We start from the raw sequence: 23,941 nt of genomic DNA, 5'->3' as shown, positions 1-23,941 counted from the left end.
TCTCTATCCTTGTCTGAATTCGCATTTGATTTGAGCAGTTTTTTACTTTATTTTTCTTTGTACATAAAAGACCTCTGTGGATTTCTGTAAGTGCCGCAGCCACTGAGGAGCAAGTGCAAGGATTTATTGCAGTCCCTTCTGTTGGAAATTCCTGAGAACCAGAAAAATGTGTTCCAAAGTATTCTGAATCGAGTCTTTTTGGTGTATCTTTCTTATGTGGGTGACGATAGACACGTCTTAATTTCTACAGTTCCCCATTTTGCACCCAAATAAACTCACAAGCCACATCAAACAGTGCTTTATCAAATTCTTCCAGACTGTTTGAGACTCATGTTTAACACTACATCTGTCCTTAATGTATTTATGTATATTTTTATTCTCTCTACTTGTTAGGTATTTGAAAGAGTTTACAGTGAAGGAAAAGTTTAAAGTAAGACTGTTTCAATAGGAGAAAAACCTAGGAAGGGGAAATGACATGTCAAACAGAAATTAACAATGAACTATTTGGAATTATAGAAGAGAACAGGCACAGTTACACTATTTTTATAGTCTAATAAAATGAGACACAATGTCTTCAGGACAGAAACACTTCTCTAGAAAGAAGTATTATAATGTGATATTTGTGTCAGAATATAACATACATTGTCTTCAAGGATGATTTTGCAGATTATGCTGACATACATGGATTTCTTTTTCAGTTGACCCTTGATAAAAAGATAAGAATATAATATTTAAAAATGTTCAGTAAAAAGGTTTCTGTATATGACTAGGATCCAGGTAATAGGACCCAGGTAGGTTTCTTTCAGGTCATGTTTTATCAAAGAGATCATATGATGAATGCTAAGAACAAAGATAGAACTCATAGGCCACCTATATGCAAGCAATGAAATTTTGGCCCCTGCAATTCCTTGAAAAGTCATTGTAGTTTTATCTTGGTCTTTTTCAAAGGAAAGTTATCACTAGTGTTTTGTAATAAGTTGAAATTTTCTGTATAATATTAACCATAAAGATAAGACTAATGTTGGCTGTATGTATTTCTTTTAATCTTCACTATTTTTCATTCCTTTGTATGTTGAAAGATTATTGGGAACTCCTTGGGACTTTGTATACTCTTACCCTGGGGCTGCTTCTGAGGTGCCACTGGGTTCCCGGTTTCTCCTCTTGTTTTTTCTTCCCCTCTATGGGCTTGAAGGAGCCAGTTTGTCTCTTCAACTCTCACCAAACACCCTATCCATTGGGATTCTCTCTCTCAAGTCTGACTTCAGAATAAAAGGCAGTCTCCAAGGACTCTCATTTCCCTGCAGCTTCCTTAGCAGCCAAGCATCTTGAAACAAACAAATAACAACAGCAAAACTCTACAACATCTTGCATTGCTTCATCTACCCCCTGGAACCAGACTTCAACAACCCTCTTCCCAAACACTCAGACTTTATGAAACTAAGTTGATAAATTTCATTAAAATGCCATAGTATCTTTCATAGCAATTTTCAAGGAATTGCCATCAACTTCTTCACAGTGTATGTATTCCTTGATCCTTTTTTTAGCTTTCGACATGAATGTTTAGCACCTTTTCCACAAATTCATCCATGTTTTTTTTTTCTGTGAGTAAGCTATAAGACTCTCTGTTGTAACTTATCCATCTTAATTTTGTGCATTTCCCCTAGAATTGTGTCCACAGCGTTTATCCTGCATCCATCTACTTCTCTCTCTATGTATGTGTGTATGTATCTATCCATCCATCCTATGTTTGTCTGTCTGTCTATCAATTCTGGGCAATGTCATTTATTCTTGTGACTTCTACCACATTGGACACACTATTTCTAACTCCTTACTCTGTCTTTTGAACATGTTTATTGCTGAGATTAAGTCTCATATAGCTTATAAATCTTTAAGTTGATACTCCTCAGGTGCAAAACTGAGCTTACCATGTTCACTCCCAATCCCAGCCATTCAGTCTCTGCTCAGTCACCTAAGGCAGAAAATTTGGATCACCTGTACTTACTTCTTTTCTTTATTCTGATATTTAATTTCTTAAGAAGAATGAAATCCCAGATTTGTCTGAACTCTGTGGCCCTACAGATGGGATTCTCTTACCTTTGCCAGAAAACACTAATCTCCATCCCTGCCTGAGAACCAGCCCCAAGCTTACCTGCTTCATTCCCAATGAACTAAGCCTTTCCAGATTTGATTGAATTATTCTAGCAGTCAAATACAGCACCCATATCTTCTCTTCTCTCTTTTCAAGTATTAAAGTTGCCTTTTCTTTTTAACTCACTATTCCTCCCTTTTCCTTACTGATAATATCCATGTCTTGATGAAGGCAGATGTCTTTAGTGAAGGGGAAAGGTGTTGTCTGTCTTCACTAAAACATTCACTAAGATCAAGTCTAAATATGGTTTACTGGGGGGAAGTCTTGTTTCTGCTAAGGGAGGAAGGGATTATTCATTGAAGGGGATACAACACCTGCTGTTTTGTATTAGCAGAAAGTGGGAGAGCAGGACTAGGAATGCATCTTGTGAATGCTGGCTGGAGTGGTAGATGATATAATATTAGAAAATCAAGACTTTATTGATAGGGTGTCACTATCTCAGTGGTTCTCAGAGTTTATTCCCATGTAAACAGGATTAGCATCCCTTGAGAAGTTGGTAGAAATGCAAATTCTTAGGGTCAACCCGAACCTACTGGATCAGAAACTCTAGAAATGGATTCCAGAAACTTGTATTGTAACAAGCCCTCCATATGGCTGTCATGTACATTAACATTTGAGAACCACTACTCTACTGTGATTCATAATTTAACATTTTGGCAAGTGCATCAACAATTGTCTTAACATACTCAGGAAACTTTGGAAAAGCAAGAGCCCATGTTAAACAAAGCAGAGATGCAACAACTGCCTAGGCAGATAGAAAGGAAGGGATCAAAATAGTAGACATGAATGTGCTGAAACATGAACATGAACATGCTGATTCATTATAGGGAACTTGGGAACACATGAGGTGGCTCCATTTCTTCCACTAGTCCAGAGGATTCTACCTGCACTAAGGGAGCAATAAATAGGGGGAGGCACCGGTAATTCCTCTAAGTTCAGTGGTGGTGGTTTCTGTAAGCCCTGTCTGACTCTGGGCTCCTAGAGATGTTGAGCACTGCCGAATTCTGGAATTATAGAGGCTATTGCCAGGGGTCATTGAACCATCAGAGGCAAGTTGGAATAAATTACTGTAATGGACATCGAGGTCAAAATTGTAACCAGAAGTCCTGCCCTGCAGAGACCTATGAAAATCACATATAAATAGATCATATATTCTTAAAGCCAAGATGATGGTCAGTCAATAAGAAAAAGTGAAATTAAAGGTCATTAATTGAAGGGTAGGCCAGTTTTCCCTAAGAAAGGACTCGGCAATCCCACAGCAAGTATTATACTAAAAGTATAATTCTTTTAGTATACTAAAATATGTTGGTTATTTATATGCTTATGTGCACACTAAGAGGAGCAAATTCCCAGGGTTTTGATGTCTGTTGGATATTGCGTCTGGCTGAGACTGATACTAGATGCTTCACAGCGTAGTCTCTATCCCTCTTTCTTTTAATAGGGACGCAAAGACGTCAGGTGACAAATGAAATTCTGGCCTACACCTGTCACACAATGAGTCCAGTGTGGACTCCACAGATGTATTCCTCATCTTAGTAGTTGGCAAAACTACTGTTCAGAATAAGAACAATTATTATAGGAAAGGTCAAGGTGAACACTGAAACTGCCCACGCCACTGATACTCCCGTTCCAGCTGTGTGAGCAAAGCCAGATCAACAGCAAGGCCCAGACAGGATGAGAGCGGGCAATGCCATTCCTAAAACCTTAAAGGTGCAGAATGTTGGCTCACCTTCTATCTGCCTTTAATTAGCCAAGAACCCCAGATACTACCATGGAGCTGTTCTTTCTCTGCTGGACAAGATTAAAATGGTTGTTGCTGGACCCATGTTGTTGCTGATAATCTAAGACCACCTTTTGTCTTCTTTAGGTCACCTGTTCAACATTTATCATATAATTCCGCGTGAGAACTTCTGATTAGTTAAGCCAAGGTCAAGTTGTTCTGGAGGTAGGGGTGGCAAAGGGTGCTATCATCAAAAATGCAAAAGACGACAAGCATTGGCGGGGATTTGAAGAGATTTCAACCTTCATATACTGTTGGTTGGAATGCAAAACAGTGCAGTTTCTATGGAAAACAGTATGGATATTCCTAAAAAAAATTAAAAATGGACTACCATATGACCCAGCAATTCCACTGCTGGATATTCATCTAAAACAATTGAAATCAGAATCTTGAATTCATAGGAACACTTGTTCAATGCAACACTATTCATGGTAGCCAAAATGTGGAAATAACCTAAAAGTTCATCAGCAGATAAACTGAAAAAGAAAAGGTGGTATATACGTACATCATAACATTAGTCTGCTTTATAAAAAGAAGGAAATCTTGCCACGTGTGACTACCTGGGTGACTTTCGAGAGCAATGTGCTAAGCGAAATGAGCCAGTCACAGGAGGACAAATATTGCATGATTCCACTTATTTCGAAGTATTTAAAATGGTCAAACTCAGAATCAGAGAGTGGAATTGTGGTTCCAGGGCCTGCGGTGAGGGGGAAATGGTGAATTGCTGATCAGTAGGCTCCAATTATACAAGATTAATACTTTCTAAAGACCTTCTGTACATTATCCTTATAGTTAAAATTACTACGTTGTACACTTAAAAACCGTGATTTAAAAACCGATCTCATGTTAACAGTTCTTATTAAGTCGAAATACAATTTGATTTGATTTAATTTAATTTAACTTAAAAATATTCCTTTAGTGAGAAAAACTTCTACAGAACTAGAAATATTGATCACTTAAATAATAAGAGGGAGAAGAAAAGATTTGTGAAGATTCAGATAATAATAAAGGAACTATTTAAAGTAAATTTACCTTTAAGGTTTTTATTTTAAAGGACTGTTAGTCCCCATAATCTTACCAAAGGCTTTCTGCTTTTATTTTTTTTTTTTTTTAATTTTTTTATTAAATCATAACTGTATACAATGATATGATTATGGGGCATCATACACTCACTTCGTAAACCATTTGACACATTTTTATCACAGTGGTTAACATAGCCTTTCCGGCGCCATCTCAGTTACTGTGCCAAAACATTTACATTCTACATTTACCAAGTTTCACAAATACCCCTGTAATATGCACCACAGGTGTGATCCCACCGATTCCCCTCCCTCTACCCACCCCCCCCTTTCCCACTTCCCCCTATTGTTAAGTTGTAGCTGGGTTATAGCTTTCATGTGAGAGTCCCAAATTAGTTTCATAGTAGGGCTGTGTACATTGGGTATTTTTTCTTCCATTCTTGGGATACTTTACTAAGAAGAATATGTTCCAGCTCCATCCATGTAAACATGAAAGAGGTAAAGTCTCCATCTTTCTTTAAGGCTGCATAGTATTCCATGGTATACATATACCACAATTTATTAATCCATTCGTGGATCGATGGGCACTTGGGCTTTTTCCATGACTTAGCTATTATGAATTGGGCTGCAATAAACATTCTGGTACAAATATCTTTGTTATGTTGTGATTTTTGGTCTTCTGGGTATATGCCCAGCAGAGGAATTACAGGATTGAATGGCAGATCTATTTTTAGATCTCTGAGTGTTCTCCATATATCTTTCCAAAAGGAATGTATTAATTTGCATTCCCACCAGCAGTGCAGAAGTGTTCCCTTTTCTCCGCATCCACGCCAACATCTCTGGTCTTGAGATTTTGTGATATAGGCTAGTCTCATTGGAGTTAGATGATATCTCAAAGTAGTTTTGATTTGCATTTCTCTGATGATTAAAGATGATGAGCATTTTTTCATATGTCTGAAGGCCGTGCGCCTGTCTTCTTCAGAGAAGTTTCTCTTCAAATCCCTTGCCCAGCCTGCGATGGGATCCCTTGTTTTTTTCTTGCTGATGCGTTTGAGTTCTCTGTGGATTCTGGTTATTAAACCTTTGTCAGAGTTATACCCTGCAAATATCTTCTCCCATTCTGAGGGCTGTCTGCTTGCTCTGCTTACTGTGTTCTTAGCTGTGCAGAAGCTTTTTAGTTTGATCAAGTCCCAGTAGTGTATTTTTGAAGCTGCTTCAATTGCCCGGGGGGTTCTCCTCATGAAATGCTCACCCAGTCCAATTTCTTCAAGGGTTTTCCCTGCATTCTCCTCTAGTATTTTTATAGTTTCATGTCTTAAGTTTAAATCTTTAATCCAATGAGAGTCTATCTTAGTTAATGGTGAAAGGTGTGGGTCCAATTTCAGTCTTCTGCAGGTTGCCAGCCAGTTCACCCAGCACCATTTGTTAAATAGGGAATCTTTTCCCCACTGAATGTTTTTAATTGGCTTGTCAAAAATCAAATAGCGGTAAGTAGCTGGATTCATCTCTTGGTTCTCTATTCTATTCCAGATATCTACTTCTCTGTTTTTGTGCCAATACCATGCTGTTTTGATCACTATCGATTTGTAGTAAAGTCTGAGGTCTGGTAGTGTGATTCCTCCTGTTTTGTTTTTATTTCTGAGTAATGTCTTGGCTATTCGAGGTTTTTTCTGATTCCATATAAAACGAAGTAATGTTTTTTCAAGATCTTTAAAATATGACAGTGGAGCTTTAATAGGGAGTGCGTTGAAATTATATATTGCTTTGGGTAGTATGGACATTTTGATAATGTTGATTCTTCCTAGCCATGAGCATGGTATGTTTTTCCATTTGTTAACATTTTCAGCTATTTCTTTTCTTAGAGTTTCATAGTTCTCTTTATAGAGATCTTTCACGTCTTTTGTTAGGTAAATTCCCAAATATTTCATCTTCTTTGGCACTACTGTGAATGGGATAGAGTCCTTAACTGTTTTTTCAATTTGACTGTTGTTGGTGTATATAAAGGCTACCGATTTATGAATGTTGATTTTGTAACCTGAGACGCTGCTGTATTCCTTGATCACTTCTAGGAGTTTTGTAGTAGAGTCCCTAGTGTTTTCCAGATACACAATCATATCATCTGCGAAGAGCGAGAGTTTGATCTCTTCTGACCCTATATGGATACCCTTGATCGCCTTTTCTTCCCTAATTGCGGTGGCTAAAACTTCCATTACAATGTTGAAAAGCAATGGAGACAATGGGCAGCCTTGTCTGGTTCCTGATCTGAGTGGAAATGATTCCAATTTAACTCCATTCAATATGATATTGGCTGTGGGTTTGCTGTAGATAGCCTCTATCAGTTTAAGAAAAGTCCCTTCTAGACCAATTTTCTTGAGTGTTCTGATCATGAAGGGATGCTGGATATTATCAAAAGCTTTTTCTGCATCAATTGAGAGAATCATATGGTCTTTGTTTTTTAATTTGTTTATGTGCTGAATTACATTTATAGATTTACGTATATTGAACCAGCCTTGAGACCCTGGGATAAAACCAACTTGGTCATGATGTATAATTTGTTTGATGTGTTGCTGGATTCTGTTTGTTAGGATCTTGTTGAATATTTTTGCATCTATATTCATTAGTGATATTGGTCTATAATTTTCTTTTCTTGTTGGGTCTTTTCCTGGTTTGGGGATCAGGGTGATATTTGCTTCATAGAACGTGTTGGGTAGTCTTCCTTCTTTTTCTACATTTTGGAACAGGTTGAGTAATATAGGTACTAATTCCTCTTTAAAGGTTTGGTAGAATTCTGACGTGAAACCATCTGGTCCCGGGCTTTTCTTTTTAGGGAGGTTTTGTATAGTTGATGCTATTTCTGAACTTGATATGGGTCTGTTCAACATTTCCACTTGATTCTGGTTAAGTCTTGGAAGGTGTCGTGCTTCCAAGTATCGGTCTATTTCCTTCAGATTTTCATATTTCTGAGAATAAAGTTTCTTGTAATATTCATTAAGGATTTTTTGGATTTCTGATGAGTCTGTGGTTATTTCGTCTTTGTTGTTTCTGATTGATGATACTAGAGATTTTACTCTTTTTTTCCTGATTAGGTTGGCCAGAGGTTTATCTATTTTATTGACCTTTTCAAAAAACCAGCTTTTTGATTTATTGATCTGTTGTATTATTCTTTTGTTTTCAATTTCATTTAATTCTGCTCTAATTTTGGTTATTTCTTTTCTTCTACTGGGTTTGGGGTTGGAATGTTCTTCCTTTTCCAGTTGCGTGAGATGTCCCATTAAGTTGTTAACTTCCTCTCTTTCCGTTCTCTTGAGGAAGGCTTGCAGTGCTATAAATTTCCCTCTTAGAACTGCCTTTGCAGTGTCCCAGAGGTTCTGATAGTTTGTGTCTTCATTGTCATTTTGTTCCAAAAAATTGGTGATTTCTTTCTTAATCTCATCTCTGACCCAGCTATCATTCAGCATAAGGTTATTTAACTTCCATGTTTTTGTATGGGTATGCAGATTCCTGTTGTTACTCAATTCAAGTTTTATTCCATGATGGTCCGAGAAGATGCATGGAATAATTTCTATTCCTTTAAATTGACTGAGGTTAGACTTGTGACCTAAAATGTGATCAATTTTGGAGTAAGTTCCGTGGGCTGATGAGAAGTATGTGTATTCAGTTTTGTTGGGATGAAATGTTCTGTAGATGTCTGCTAAATCTAAATATTGGATGGTTAGGTTTAAATCTAAGATTTCTTTGCTCAGCTTCTTTCTGGAGGATCGATCCAACACTGCCAAGGGAGTGTTGAAATCTCCAACGATTATGGAGCTGGAGGAAATCAAGTTACTCATGTCTGTTAGAGTTTCTCTTATAAATTGAGGTGCATTCTGGTTGGGTGCATAGATATTAATAATTGAGATCACTTTCTGCTTTTAAAACCTGCCACGTGAGGGCTTTTGGAAGCTAATGATATCATTTTGAATTTTGTAGCTTTGATTGTTTTAAGTCATATTAGACAAAATCATTAGGAAGACCTTGCTAGGTTAGATTAGAAGTATCCAGACCATTGCTTTCTGAAGTGATGCCAAAATATCTAATTTTTCCACTCTTGTTTTTATAGCTATCATATAAATAAACTTCTTCCATAATTGAGTGAGGTTACTGATTTTATTTTGAGACTTAAGAAGCCGTTTCTGTTTCCATTCTTTTGGTAGTGTCCAAGAACATGGTTTCCTGGCTTCTTCATTCTAAGTGGCATAATTACCTTTTAAAATGCCACTGTGCTGTTTGTAACATCAAAGAGAAAATTATTGGTGTTTTCTCAACCTGAGTTTGTTAAGCTTCTGTTAAATTGTAATAAGACTTCTAGCAGCTCATTTGAAGGTGTCAATGCCATATCGTATATGGTTTTTGCATGTATGATGATTTTGATCACATCTTCTAAAGTAGGTTGCAAGTTTTCCTTTCATACCTGCTTACACATTCTTCCTGGTCACCTGCTTGCCTGGCTACACCCTACATTTTTCAATGTCCCTCTACTCAATCCCACTTGTGCTCTTTGCTGGCTGGATATAGCAGCAACTGTAGCAATCTTAGCTACAAGTGATGAGTTGGCAAACTGTTCCACTAGCCAAGTATCAGAATCATTTCACAGAGCAGAGGCTGTTTACCTATATTGTATTATTTTATGAAAGTGAAATGAACATATATCTTATTTGAGAGGGTTGATACTGCCACTTAGACTTGACACTAACTAATAAAATAATTGGTAGCTGGAATTGGATTCTGAAATAATGAAAACCTAAAATATGTGGCATGGGCTTGGTGGCTGGCTGCTAGGTGATAAAGAAATAGACAATGCAGGCTGGGAAATGGGCGATTCTTGTGCGGTGCTGTGCTATAGCAAAATGGTAAAGCTGTCACTCAGGGCAACTTAGCAGACCATGTGACTATGGAGATAATAACAATGGAAAGCAGTTGAACAGAGCCAGAATGTTATGGTGTTTTATTTACTCCTTGCTGCTTTTAGGAAGGCATAACTAGAAAAGATGAATACAAGAAGGAATTGGAAAATTTGTAAGCAGTGTTGGAAAACACAACTTGCTTCTGAATCGCAAAGAGCAAGAAAGAGATAAGGCTACTAGCTCGGAGACTTTCACTTAAAAGCCCTGCCCTGAACACTTTCATCCAAACTAAGGATACACCTTAGTGCCAGAAAATCCAGTTAACATTCTTATCTAACTAAGAAAATCTGCAGGTTATTCTCATTAAAGTGAGGGATGGAGGTATAGGTTGAATACTGACTCTGATATCTAAGCCAGACTTGAGCAGGTGTCCAGAGAGGAACTTTGGGTGAGCATGGATCTGACTGGTGCTAAATAGGTTAGAACCTACTAAGTTTTTGAGGGAATTGAGGACACAAGGCTCATCTACAAAAGCTTTCAGTTTCTCTAGCACCCATTTCAAAGGTAGGCACAGGATAACAGACCAAGACATCCCAGACAGCAAGGCTGAGAAGCATAGGGTGAAATGGCCAGGGGAGTTCATCCCAGAGAGTGAAGCTGGCCTAACCTACTAATTTGCTCCACCTCTAGAGCACAGAGAATTTCCCAGGTCTGTCCAGCTGTATTTACTCATTGATCAGTACCTCGTTTGTGTTTGCAATTATTTCCTTTTCTGAATGGGTGATTTTACTAGGATTATTCTTTCTTTGCTCTACAATTGTACCTTGTGAAGGGAAAGTGTGTGTGTTTTGTTTTAGATCTTAAAATGATATTTCAACAGGGATATCACTGGACCTGATGAATAGAACTATAGATGACATAGGGGTCCAGAGTTTAGAATAGAAGCAGTAACAGGAAGGTTCTTGAGTTGTCTCCCTGGGGGCCAAATTCCTGGTGGGGGAGAAGAGTGCAGATTGTCACCCAGGCTTGCGGAGGGGTAGGCTGCAGCACATTTTGGGTGTTGCCCACTTCAACTTCTGCTGTCCCTTTCTCAGTCACATGTTTCCGAGCAGGAAATGATGCCATTTCCCACCTTCCTTTGAAGCTAGGAGTGGTCACGTGACCAAGTTCTTAGATATAACTTCAGGTTGTCATCTTCAAAGCCCTTGTCCTGGATTTTCAGCCCCCTTTCTTTCCCTGCATCTGGAGATGGGAGGCCTGGAACAAATGTGGAAGTCCTGGATTGACAATAGCAGAGCTGTCTTGCGTGACGGAGGGAGCAGAGACTACCTATTTGTTCTGGGGAGTTACACAAGAATGAAAAACTGTCTGCCTCACCTGAGCCAGTAATTTTGGTGTCACTTTGTTTAGCTTTTATTGTAATTCAAATGAGCATTTCGTAAGTCTCTATAATCAATGTCGTATCATTTTAAAAGAAATGAATCTACTGAAGTCTATGACCAAAGAGGCATAATGTAAAGGGAATATAAGTATATATTCAAAGAGGAAAAAATAAGAAAACTTAGATGAAGATATAAAAGGTTTTATGGAGAGATGATAAATTATAATATATGTACATATGTATAATATGATATCTGCACAATTATTTGTGGTATTCTTTCATTTTTCATGAATAGAAATAGATACAAATAATCAATGGATAGCTTATTGAGAAAGAAGTAATTTTTTATTATTCGTATTTTATTATAATCTGGGCATTGAGAATACATGGGATTCCCAAAACACTTTCTTTGGCAATACTAAAAGGCATGGCATGAAAAGATATATTCTCAGATTTAAAAACTTCTACATAAATCAAGCTAAATAGGCTTCTTCAAGGAAAGCTTTTTATAGTTTTCTATATGTTAATCTACAACCGCGTGCTCTGAGCGTGAACACCTTTCCTACAGAATGTGTAATGGGAAGTGATATTCTGCATAATACAGATTAGGCAATGCTGCTTTAAACAAAGTGGTGAAGCCAGGCTGAGGTACTCTGGCTTGCAATAAGCCAAAATACCCATCAGGCTAGTCTGTCCCTCCCCTCAGAAATGCGCTCCTTTGTCTGCTCATGGTGAACACCCAACTTGTTCAGACTGACAGCCTGTGCTGGAAGAAGCCGAGATATCTTATCTGACCGATCCATGAGCACAGCTCAACTTCCCAGTCTGACTTCAAAGTCCCCCCACCCCCACCCTCTGTGAGATTTGAGCCTGCATGAGACCACTTATAATACAAATTTATGGAACACATGGAATTATGTTATTTAGATCACTGAAAATATTTGTTAATTTTTTTTTTTTTTTTTTTATGGGCAATGTTGGCTTGGCTTGGGAGGAATCACCAGTCCTGATGCTGGTTTTTGTTTCAGAGTCTGAGGTCCTTGTGACAAAGTTGTAGCCAGAACCTCAAAAGGAAGCAACCTGCTGTTCTCAAGAATTAGGGCACCCAAAAGATGGGAGGAAGTCTGAAATTCTTTAGAAATTTCAGTTTCCATAGGGAAAACAGCTTCTGAAATCACTAATGAAATCAAATACAAAACCCACTGAGGGCAAGGAGGAGAGACAAGTGCACAGTCTCAGTACAAAAGTGAGAGGAAAAGAGACAGAGAAATGGGCAAAAGCCCTAAGAAATTACCAATGATGAAGGACTCAAAAAGGGACAGTGAAGTCCAGATGTGTCTCTGCTGATTTTTTTTTTTTTGTCTCAGTACCATTTGCGTGAAATAAACTACAATCATAATTAAATAATAAAGATAGCAAGAGAAAGAGAAATTCTGAGTAGGAACTGTCAAAGGAAACTTAAATTTATAGAGTAACTCCTGGTATTTTTATAAGTCTTTCAAATATGCAAAGACACAACCTATCATTGAGACTTTGAGACTGCAGTTAGATTTGTTTTGAATCTCCGTCCACCAAAATGCTGGAAATATTCTTAAGGCATGCGACTTGTCAAATAGCCACTCTGGGAAACGGGGTAATGTTTGTGCCAACATTTTCATAAGGATATTGTGAGGATAAAATTAGGAAGTTCTATTGAAAAACCCCACTTAGCACATAATGATCAGTCAGTGATACTAATTGTTTCTGTTGCATTTACAAATATTTATATCCTTTATTACACATTTTTCTTCACAGTAGTCCTGTGGTGTTAGTATTTCCTGCTTTTAGATAAACTGTGCTGATGATTAAAAAAGTTAGCCTGCTCAAAGTTACACAATTTCCAAAAAAGGACTCAAATGTTGGTTTCCTAACTGTGTCTTTCCCTCTACTAGAATCAAAAGTCTAGAGATCAAACATGTGGCACGGGGACTGTAGTTAATAATATTCTATTGTATACCAGAAATTCCCTAAGAGATTAACTTTTAGGTCTTCTTACACACACACACACCCACACACTTACACACCTAAACACACAAAGGGCGGTATGAAAAGTGATGGATAGGTAAATGTGACTCTGGGTAATCGTTTCATTATGTGTATGTATATCAGAATTTTATGGTAAACACCACCATTATATACAATAAAAATGAATATAATTAAGTTAGTGATTTAAGTTAAAGCATGTTGGAATTTTTCACTTATCACATTTTCATTTTAAATAAATCCTTATATTACAAAGCTATAGGTTAAGCACACTTCCGGCTGTTGTGTCAAAAATTCCCACACGCGGGTGATCCTTTTGGTAGTCTAATCTACAGGTAAGTGCTTAGGCTAAGAACTATTTTCTGTAGTTAGATGGGTGCAAAACTGACACCAAAAAAGAGAAAATTGCATTTACAAGTTTTTAACTGAGAATATTGTCTTTAGGTAAAATCTATGAACCCCAAATTCCTGTGTTTTGCTTAAATTATTAAAAGATCCATGATGTAATTCATAAAGTGAAATTTAAAAGTAATCTGAGGGCATCACAGAAACAGCTATAGTTTCCTTTTATTAAAATTTAAATGTACCAAAATATTCCAAGTGCATAGTGAGCTAACCTCCAATAAATATTTAACCTCCATATAAATATCCGCTGGATTAAACAAGAAAGTTTATATTTTACACATTACACTGAATGTGAAAGATAAGGCATATCTTTGTCATTTAAGTTTTAATCATATTTGTACACACATATCAAAGGTAAATAGTATATAGTATTAGTTTTAAGTTTTAAAACATTATCTATGGAATAATATTATAAGTATTATTCTGCAACTTACTTTTTTTAATAAAATCATAGCTGTGTATATTAATGCAATTATGGGGTACAATGTGCTGGTTTTATATACAATTTGAAATACTTCCATCAAACTGATTAACATAGCCTTCACCGCATTTTCTTAGTTATTGTGTTAAGACATTTACATTCTACAACTTACTTTTTATGTATGTGTTTATTTATAATTAATTGATAAGTAATAATTGTGTTTATTTATGGGGTACAATGGACATTTTTATCTGTGTGTATATTGTAGAAAGAGTCAGTCAAGCTAATTAATATAGCCCTCACCTCACCAACTGATAGAATTTGAATGTTTGTCTCTTCCAAAGCTCATGCTGAAATTTCATCCCTAATTTAGGAGGTGGGGCCAAGTGGGAGATGCTGGGTCATGTGGGTGGGTTCTCCATGAATGGCTTATCAAGTGCCAAGCTGAGATGATGAGCATGTTCTAGCTCTGTTACTTCATCCCAGAGGTTGTCTAAAGAGCTCAGAATCCCCCTTCTCTCTCTCTTGCTTGTTCTCCCACCATGTGACAACGTGCCCACTTTCCCTTGGCATCCCACCTTGATTAACAGCTCCCTGAACTCCTGAACTAATATACCAACTTATCATTTTTTGTGTGTGGTGAGAATGTTAAAAATCTACTCTTTTGGCAATTTTGAAGTATACAGTAATACATTATTATTGTTATGGTCACCATATAGTGTAATAGATCCCTAAAACTTATTTCTTCAGCTTGAGGCTTTGTACCCACTCATCAACATCTTCCCTTGTCCCATCTTTCTTCTTTTCCCTCAGCCTTTCTACTCTGTTTCTATGAGACCAACACTTTTAGATTATAAATCTAAGCAAGATCCCAGCATTTGCCCTGTGTTGCATGGCTTATTTTACTTACCATAATATCCTGTATGCTTATCCATGGTGTCACAATGACAGAATTTCCTTCCTTGTTAAGGTTAAATAGCATTCCATTGTGTATATACCACATTTTTTGTCTATTCATCTGTTGATGGACACTTGGGTTGCTGTCATAACTTCACTATTGTGAATAATGATGCAATGAATACAGGTAAACAGATATCTTCTTAGATATACTAATTTCAATTCTTTTGATTATATACTCAGAAGTGGGATTGCTGGGTTATGTAGTAATTCTATTTTTAGGGGTTTTTTTAGGGACCATCATACTATTTTCCAAAATGGTTTACATTCCCATAAACCAGTGTTCCCTTTTTCCACATTCTCACCTACACTTTTTTTTGTTTTTGTTTTTTGGTTTTTGACCTGGGCTGGGTTTGAACCCACCACCTCCGGCATATGGGATTGGCGCCCTACTCCTTGAGCCACAGGCGCCACCCTCACCCACACTTTTTATTTGTCTTTTTTGACATTTTCCATTCTAACAGTGTGAAATAATATCTCATTGTGGTTTTAATTTACATTTCTCTGATGATTAGATGTGTCAAATACTTTTACATGTATTTGTTAGCCATTCACACAGCTTCTTTTAAAAAATGTCTGTTTAGGCCTTTTGCCCATTTCTAAATGGGTTATTTGTTCTTTTGTTGTTGAATTGTTTGAGTTCCTTATGCTTTTTGGCTGTTAGCCCCTTATCAGATATATAACTTGCAAATGATAATTGTTTCTTTTGTTGTACAGAAGCTTTTTGGTTTAATACTGTCCCATTTGCTTATTTTTTTTTCTTTTGTTGCCCATAGTTTTGGAGTCCTCATCAAATCATTGCCCAGACCAATACTGTGGAGATTTCACCCATGATTTCTTCTGGTAGCTGTACAGTTTCAGATTTCACATTTCAGACTTTTATCTATTTTGAGTTCACTTTTATATACAGTCTGACATAAGGGTTTTATTTTCAGTCTTCTGCATGTGGATATTTAGTTTTCCAACTCCTATTTATTAAAGAGACTGTCCTTCCCTCACTGTTTATTCTTGGTGCCTTTGTCAAAAATCAACTGACCATAACTACCTCTGTTTATTTCTGGGCTTTTAATCTTGTTCCATTGGTTGAGGTGTCTTTCTTAAATGCCTGTTCTGAACTGTTTTGAGTACAATAGCTTTATAATGTATTTTGAAATTAGGAAGTGTAACAGCTCCAGCCCTCCACTCCTCCCCCCACCTTCTAAGGCTTTTTGGCAATTCAGGGTCTTTTCTGTTTGCATATGAATTAGAATTTTTTTCCTTTTTGTGAAAAATGACATTGACATTTTAATAGGATTTACATTGAATCTATAGATAATTTTTGGTGTATGGACAATACACCAAAAATAGCAATATCAGTTCTTTAAATCTATGAACATGAGATATCTTTCCATTTCTTTGTGTCTTCTTCAATTTCCTTTTATCAATATTTCATAGTTTTTAGGACACACATCTTTCTCCTCCTTAGTTAAATTTACTCCTATGTATTTTATTTTTGGTGCTATTGTATGGAATTCTTTTCTTTATTTTTCAGATTGTTCATTGTTAGCATATAGTAATACTACTGATTTTTGTATATTGATTTATAACCTGCAACTTTACTGAATTTGTTTACTCATTTTAACAGTCTTTTGATGGAGTCTTTAGGATTTCATGTATATATCATATCAACAAGAAACAAAGGCAATTTTACTTCTTCCTTTCCATATAGATGCCTTTTATTTCTTTTTCTTGCCTGATATCTCTGACCAGGACTTCTAAAACTATGTCGAATAGAAGTGCTGAAAGTTGGCATCCTTGTCTTATTCCATTCTTAGAGAAAAATCCTTCAACTTTTCACCATTTAGTATGGTATAAGCTGTGTGCTGGTCTTAAGTGACTTTTATTACATTGGAGGTACATTCCTTATGTGTCTTTTTTGGGAGTTTTTAACAGAAATGGATATTGAATTTTGTCAAATGCCTTTTCTGTACCTATTGAGATTATCTTGGTTTTTGTCCTTTATTTTGTTAATGTGGTGTATCACATGTATTGATATAGGCTATATTGATCCATTCTTGCATCCCTTGGATAAATCCCACTTGGTCATGGTATATGATATTTTAAATGTACTTTTAAATTCAATTTGATAGTATTTTGTTAAGGATTTTTTTTTTTTTAATATGTATTCATCAGGGATACCGACCTGTAATTTTCTTGTAGTAAATATGTTTGGCTTTGATGTCAGGGTAATGCTGGCCTGATAAAAGGAATTTTGAAGTATTCTCTCCTTTTCAATGTTGGGGAAGAGTTTGGGAAGAATTGGTATTAATTTTTCTTTAAATGTTTGGTAGAAAGCAAAAGTAAAGCCATTAGGTCTGAGCCTTTCTTTGATAGGACACTTTTTATTACTGATTCAACCTCCTTATTCTTTATTGCGCTGTTGAGATTTTCTATTTCTTTCTGATTCAGAATAAATCAGGTAGGTTGCATGTTTCTAGGAATTCATCTATTTGTTCTAGGCTATTCACTTTGTTGATATATAGTTGTTCATAATAGTCTGTTAACAAGCCTTTTCGTTACTGTGGAATCAATTTTAATATCTTTTTTGTTTCTGATTTTGTTTGAGTCTTCTCTCTTATTTTCTTTGTTAGTCCAGTTAAAGGTTTGCTCATTATCTTTTTAAAAACCCAAGTTTTAGTTTTGTTGATCTTCTCTACTGTTTTATAGTCTCTATTTTTTGGATAAAATTGCACACTTAAATATCACATTCTTATATAAAATATATGTATAACACAACAAGGAAGAGAACACAGTTAGATGTGACAACTTTTGTTCTGCATTTGCAAGGTGGCCATATGACTTCACTTATCCATTTGCCCTCAGCCAGCAACATGCATGCTGTGATTTCTTCATCTAATAGGATAATTCAACTGTTAGCTCCTCTAGCACTGAGTCATTGGCAGACTTACCTAGATAGTGTTGCTATAGTATCCTATTATCTTTTTACCAATAGAAAGTGTATATATTTATCACAAAGGCTCCACATGTTTCCATTTTATAGTAGTCTATTTTTTTCAAAGTGGACTACTATGCTGCAGAAACAATTACTTATGTTAAAAGTTTATTTGTAGCTCATCCTTTATGACCACCTGAGTCAGCAGGAGGCTCTGCTCATCATAATCTCTCAGAGACCCAGGATGAAGGAGTTGCCAACTTGACACGTTCCTCCACAATGGATAACCATGAAAAAGAGTGCAAAGCAAGTTACTTAACATGTCTTAATGTTTCTTCTCAAGTTTCATTGGCTTTTCCTAGGTCACGAGGCCAATAAGGCTAGGATTAAATTCAATGACATAGGAAAATGCAGTGCTTCCATATGCCTAAAATGAGGAGAAACAGATTTGGGAATGCCCTTGTGATAACTTCCATAAAGCAGCAACCTTATCTTACCTTGATAAATCAACATTACTCACCCTATCCCACACTTCCATTTTTTTTTTTCCTTCTTTCTTTAGTGGCACATGGATCTACATAATTAAGGTGACATACTTAACTTCTACTGCCATGGAAAAATTACTGTGTCCCTAGAAAGGCATTTGTCTCTTAGGTACTAAGTTTTCTAAAACTACATCTCCTGGAAAACTGAACAAAAAGTAAAATTTCTGTGCCTGATCATGATAATGAGTGATGGAAAACTGAACAGAAAGTAAAATTTCTGTGCCTGGTCATGATAATGAGTGATGTCACTACAATTTTCATCTCTGCTTCTCAGTGTCCCTTATTCAAGCCATGGGAGAAATTGCACCATTAACACATATTATAGGAGAAAAAGTCTGCTTGGCAAGGTGATATCTTTTAGTTGGTGATGTAACTGAGTGTTCCATTGGCCATTCCACTTGAAGGCCAGTTACTAACGTGTGTTGAGACACATGGCCAGGCCTGTAAATACCATGAGTTCAACCCTGTTAACACCATGAGTTCTATCCTGTTACTTTGCTTTGTCTTTTATGAAATAAGATTGTGTGTTAGATACACTATAATATGGAGTACTAAGATGTTTGAGTCTCCTAAGAAATAAACATGGATTCAACTCTACATGCACATTGTTTCTTGGAACATACTCTCCAGAACAACACGTATAAGGGAGTGAGGGAAGAAGGCTACATACAGAAAGAAACCGGACTGCAATTTGCAATGGAGCCCTCAGTGCGTACTTCAGAGAGCTCTAGGGCCAAGATGGCCTGTCACTAAAATGGGGCTGGGCCTTAACCTATGCCTCTGCCTCAACTTGTCACTAACTTTGGGCTACACTGGTGATGTGTATAAACTGAGACAAATCAGCTCCACTGAGTGGGAGCAATTCCCAGAAAGATTGTGAACTGTGAGCCAACAGCATCCAGCCCTTCCAGTAGTGAGGGGCATTCAGCACTCCTACTTGACATATGGGGGCACCTGTACCCAGCCAGGCAGTGGCCATTCTAGCCATAGCAAGAGGGAGGTTTGCATTTTCAGTGCATGTGTAACTTCCATCCTGACCACCATGGATCATCTGTTTAAGATGATGATGTTTTTTATTCTTTAACTTATTAATACATTGCATTGATAAATTTTTCTGATGTCTCACCAGCCTTACATTCTTAACAAAATCTTTTCTCAGGCAAGATTAAATCTAGACGCACTGCTAGATATGATTTGCCAATATTGTATTAGAATTTTTTCATCTATGTTCATAAGCATGATTGGTCTATAATTATCTAGTTCTCTACTTATCTAATTTTGGTGTCAAGATTGAATCAGTCTCAGAAAAAAAAGTTGGGTTTTTTTTTTGATGCTTTCTTTTTTCCCTGTTCTTTGAAAATGGTTTGAAAATTATCACTTCAAGGCGGTTTAGAGAAAATTTACCAGTAAAATTCTTTTACCAATCTGACCTCATCCTCTCCTGCCCACTGCCCCTCAAGTCCCTCTGATCCAGTGTTACTGGTCTTTTTGCTGTACCTGGAACCTGTGAGGTATCTACCTGAATGGGGGCTGTGGTCTAGCTCTTTCTCTGCTTGGAGTGCTCTTTCCCCAGATATCAGCATAGCTAATTTCTTTGCACCCGACATTCCCTGCTCAGGTGAACCTATTCCGACCTTTAATTTAAAACCTCAGGCAAACCACCTGTTCATGCCCATCTTGCTCCATTCCCTTCACTTCAGTTCCACTTAACCTGTACTATATGTTCCTCATTTTTATAGATTATTGATGTCTCCCCCCACTAAAATTTCAACTCCATAAATACAGTATTTTTGTTATTGTTTTGTTTCATTCATTGATGAGCCCAAGGGCCTAGAAGAGGGTTTGTGAAATAAATGCTTTGTTAAATGAGTGGTGCTAGTGAATTGAGAGGAAACAGAAAGGGTGGGATTTTCGTAATCACTGGTTAAATTTCTTTAAAAATGATTGTTTTTATCAACAGTTTAATTTTTCTTTTTCTTCTTCTTAAGTCAGTTCTGATCATTTACACTTTTTTTCATGATTTGCCATGTCTCTAAGTCATACTTATTAGCGAATGTTGTAGTTCATATTTTCTTTTTCTTTTTTCTTTTTTTTTTTTGTAGAGACAGAGTCTCACTGTACCGCCCTCGGTAGAGTGCCAGAGTGCTGTGGCGTCACACGGCTCACAGCAACCTCTAACTCTTGGGCTTACACGATTCTCTTGCCTCAGCCTCCCGAGCAGCTGGGACTACAGGCACCTGCCACAATGCCCGGCTATTTTTTTGTTGCAGTTTGGCCGGGGCTGGGTTTGAACCCGCCACCCTCGGCATATGGGGCCGGCGCCCTGCTCATTGAGCCACAGGCGCCGTCCGTAGTTCATATTTTCATGGCTTTAAAAGTCTCTTATATGCAATCATATCCTGATTGTTTTTATCCTTGATTTATGTTCTCTTTCACTCTCTCTATCTCTTCCTTTCTCTCTCTCCTTTCTTTGTTCTTTGACCAGCCATACTTTGGGATAGTCTATTTTGTGATTGTTTTTAAGGAATCAGCTCCGAATGAGCCTATTACCTCTAATTTTCTTTATTAATTCATGCTTTCCCTATGATGTCCTTCATTCTTTTGATTCATGCTATTTTTCTTTTTCTAGCTTTTTGAGTTGTATACTTAACTCATTTATTTTTAATCAACCTTTTTTAAAAAGTGCTTTTAATACTATAATGGATCTCTAGTCCCACTTAGGCTTACCCCACAAGTGTTGATGTGTAGTTCATTTGTTGTCATTGGGCTCTAAATATTTTATAATTTCCATTCTGTTTTACGCTTAAATCCATTAGTTATTTAGCAGTGTTTCCTTTCTACATACAAATGGTTTGAGGGAACTATCATTTTCTACAGATTCCTAATATATATGTATTGTGGACAGAGATCACATACCATTTGAGAGCAATTACTTGAAATGTACTAAGAATTATTTTATGGTTTAGTACTGTGAAAGTCCATGATGGAGAATTTACTTTTGTATTTTGTATGCATCAGCAAATTCCTATTTAACCCCAACTCTTGAATAAAAGTTTGGCTGAATATGAAATTGCAGATGAGTAATTTTTTTCAGGTTCCTTCCTTCAGATGCCCTTGTGCTCTGACATTTAGTGTGGATAAAATCTGTTGTCACTTTAATTTCCCTTTCCACTGTGGTTAGGATGACTTCTCTCCCTGATGTCTTTTAAGAATTTCTCTTTATTCTTGAGCTTCTGAAATTTTACTAAGATGTGTTTGGGTGTGGATTTATTTTTAATTATCCCTGGAGTCTCCATCTCTCTTCTTACATTAGCAATCTGATTTTGCATGCTATCTAATTTTTCCATTAAAGCTCTTAACATATTAATCATAGTCATTTTAGATTTCCTGTCTGATCATTCCAAAACCTGTGTCATGTCTGATTCTAGTTCTGATATTTGCTTTGCTCCTTCTGACTATGTGTGTGTGTGTGTGTGTGTGTGTGTGCATGCAAGAGTGGGCATATTGCCATTTTACATGTCCTGTGATTTTCTGGTCAAAACCCAGGCATGATACCTGGAGTAACGGGGCCTAAAGGTATGGGACTTCAGTGTAAAATTTTATCTTAATCTCACCAGGAGTTGGGCTCTGTTTGATGTTTGTGTTTGCAGCAGGTACTAGAGCTTCAAATTAATTTAGTTTTCTTATCTCCTCTCTTGATTTAGGATTTGCTACAATCTGTGTCTGGTGGTGTAATCACTATTATTATAGGCAAGCCCTGTTGATGTAGTGGTAAAGTATGTATGGGGGGTACGCCATATCCTTCTGATTAAATCTCAGTCTTCTAGTGGGCCTGTGACTTCAATGATGTTTCTTAGCTCCCCTTCGTAAGTAAGAATTGTTGTGTCAGAAATACCTGTTCCGAATGTACCCTATCGCTCTAGTTTTAAAAAAAGAAATCATTTCCCCCAGAGTACAGGGGTATTTTTGGAGAATGATTTGGTTATACTTTACAATGATTAATCTTTCTTGACCCCTAATGCAGCCAAGAGAGGCATGTTTCTAGGATCATCACTGTGAGTAACTGCCAAGCCTCCTCAAGGAGAAGCCTGTGAAAGTGTGCAAGCCCCTCAGCCTGCCTGAGCCCCCAGAGTTTCTCCTCTCAAACTAGTTCACACTCAACCATCAGCAATTCTTCAAAATGACCAGGCTCACATTCCTGCCAGTTTATAGATGTAGTGGCTCCAGCCCTGGGAGGGCAGAGCTCAGCTGCTGAGCCTCTCTGAGTTTGTCATCCTCGCTGGATTCCAGGGAGGAGTTTTGCCCAGAAACCACACTTTTCTGATAGGTACAAGATAAGTAGTTGTTTTTTTGTTGTGTTCAGTTTTTTCTTGTTGTAAGGAAGCGAGTGAGGAGTCCTACGTTCTTTACGCATCAGAGTGGAACATTTGAAGTCATTATTGAGTTTACTTTATCATTTAATCATTGTGTGTGTGTTTATTACTTTGAATATGCTTTACAAAGAATGAAAACTCCACCTAGTCACCAAGTCATCAATTTCAAGTACAAGTCCTGCTCTGATTCTCACCCTTGTATGGCTCTTTCTTTGCTCCTTTACCCTGTTGGAACATTGGACAGATTCCACAGTCGGCAACTGTCAGAGCAATAGCTTTGGCATTCAGTTTGTTGTTGCTCTATTGCTGGCCCAGGGAATTTTTTATCTCGCTTTGAGCTGGAGCTATTTAAAAAATATGTCGATTTTTTAATTTTATCTATCAGTACTTTGTATTACAGCAGGAAAGGCAGATAGTTTTAAAACCTGAACCTAAATTGGATATGGAACTCTGACGTTTATTTTAACTCTAATATTGACTTTCAGACATCTTCAATGTAAATAATGATTTGTTTTTAATAATGACATTGTTTTTAAACTTTTGTTGATATATGGCATTTGTGCATTTTTATGGGATGCATGTGATACTTCGTTACATGTATAGAATGTGTAATGATCAATGAGAGTATTTGGGGTGTCCATCACCTCCAGTATGTGTCATTTCTATGCATTGGGAACATTTCAGGTCCTCTCTTCTAACTACATATTTTGAAAAATATGACACATTATTGTTAACTAGAGTCAAACTACTCTGCTATTGAACATTACAACTTACTCTTTTCGTCTAACTGCATGTTTGTACCCATAAAGCAGCCTCTCTTCATCCCCTCCCAAAACAGTCTTCTCAGCCTCTAGACCAGGTGTCCTCAAACTGCGGCCCGCGGGCCACATGAAGCCGTGTGAATTGCATTTGTTCCCGTTTTGTTTTTTACTTCAAAATAAGATATGCTCAGTGTGCATAGGAATTCGTTCATAGTTTTTTTTTTTTTTTTTTTAAACTATAGTCCGGCCCTCCAACAGTCTGAGGGACAATGAATTGGCCTCCTGTTTAAAAAGTTTGAGGACGCCTGCTCTG

Source organism: Nycticebus coucang, chromosome 4 (assembly GCF_027406575.1).
Source record: "Nycticebus coucang isolate mNycCou1 chromosome 4, mNycCou1.pri, whole genome shotgun sequence".
NCBI lineage: Eukaryota > Metazoa > Chordata > Mammalia > Primates > Lorisidae > Nycticebus > Nycticebus coucang.
The sequence above is the reverse complement of the archived record's forward strand: the minus strand, read 5'-3'. Positions refer to the sequence as shown.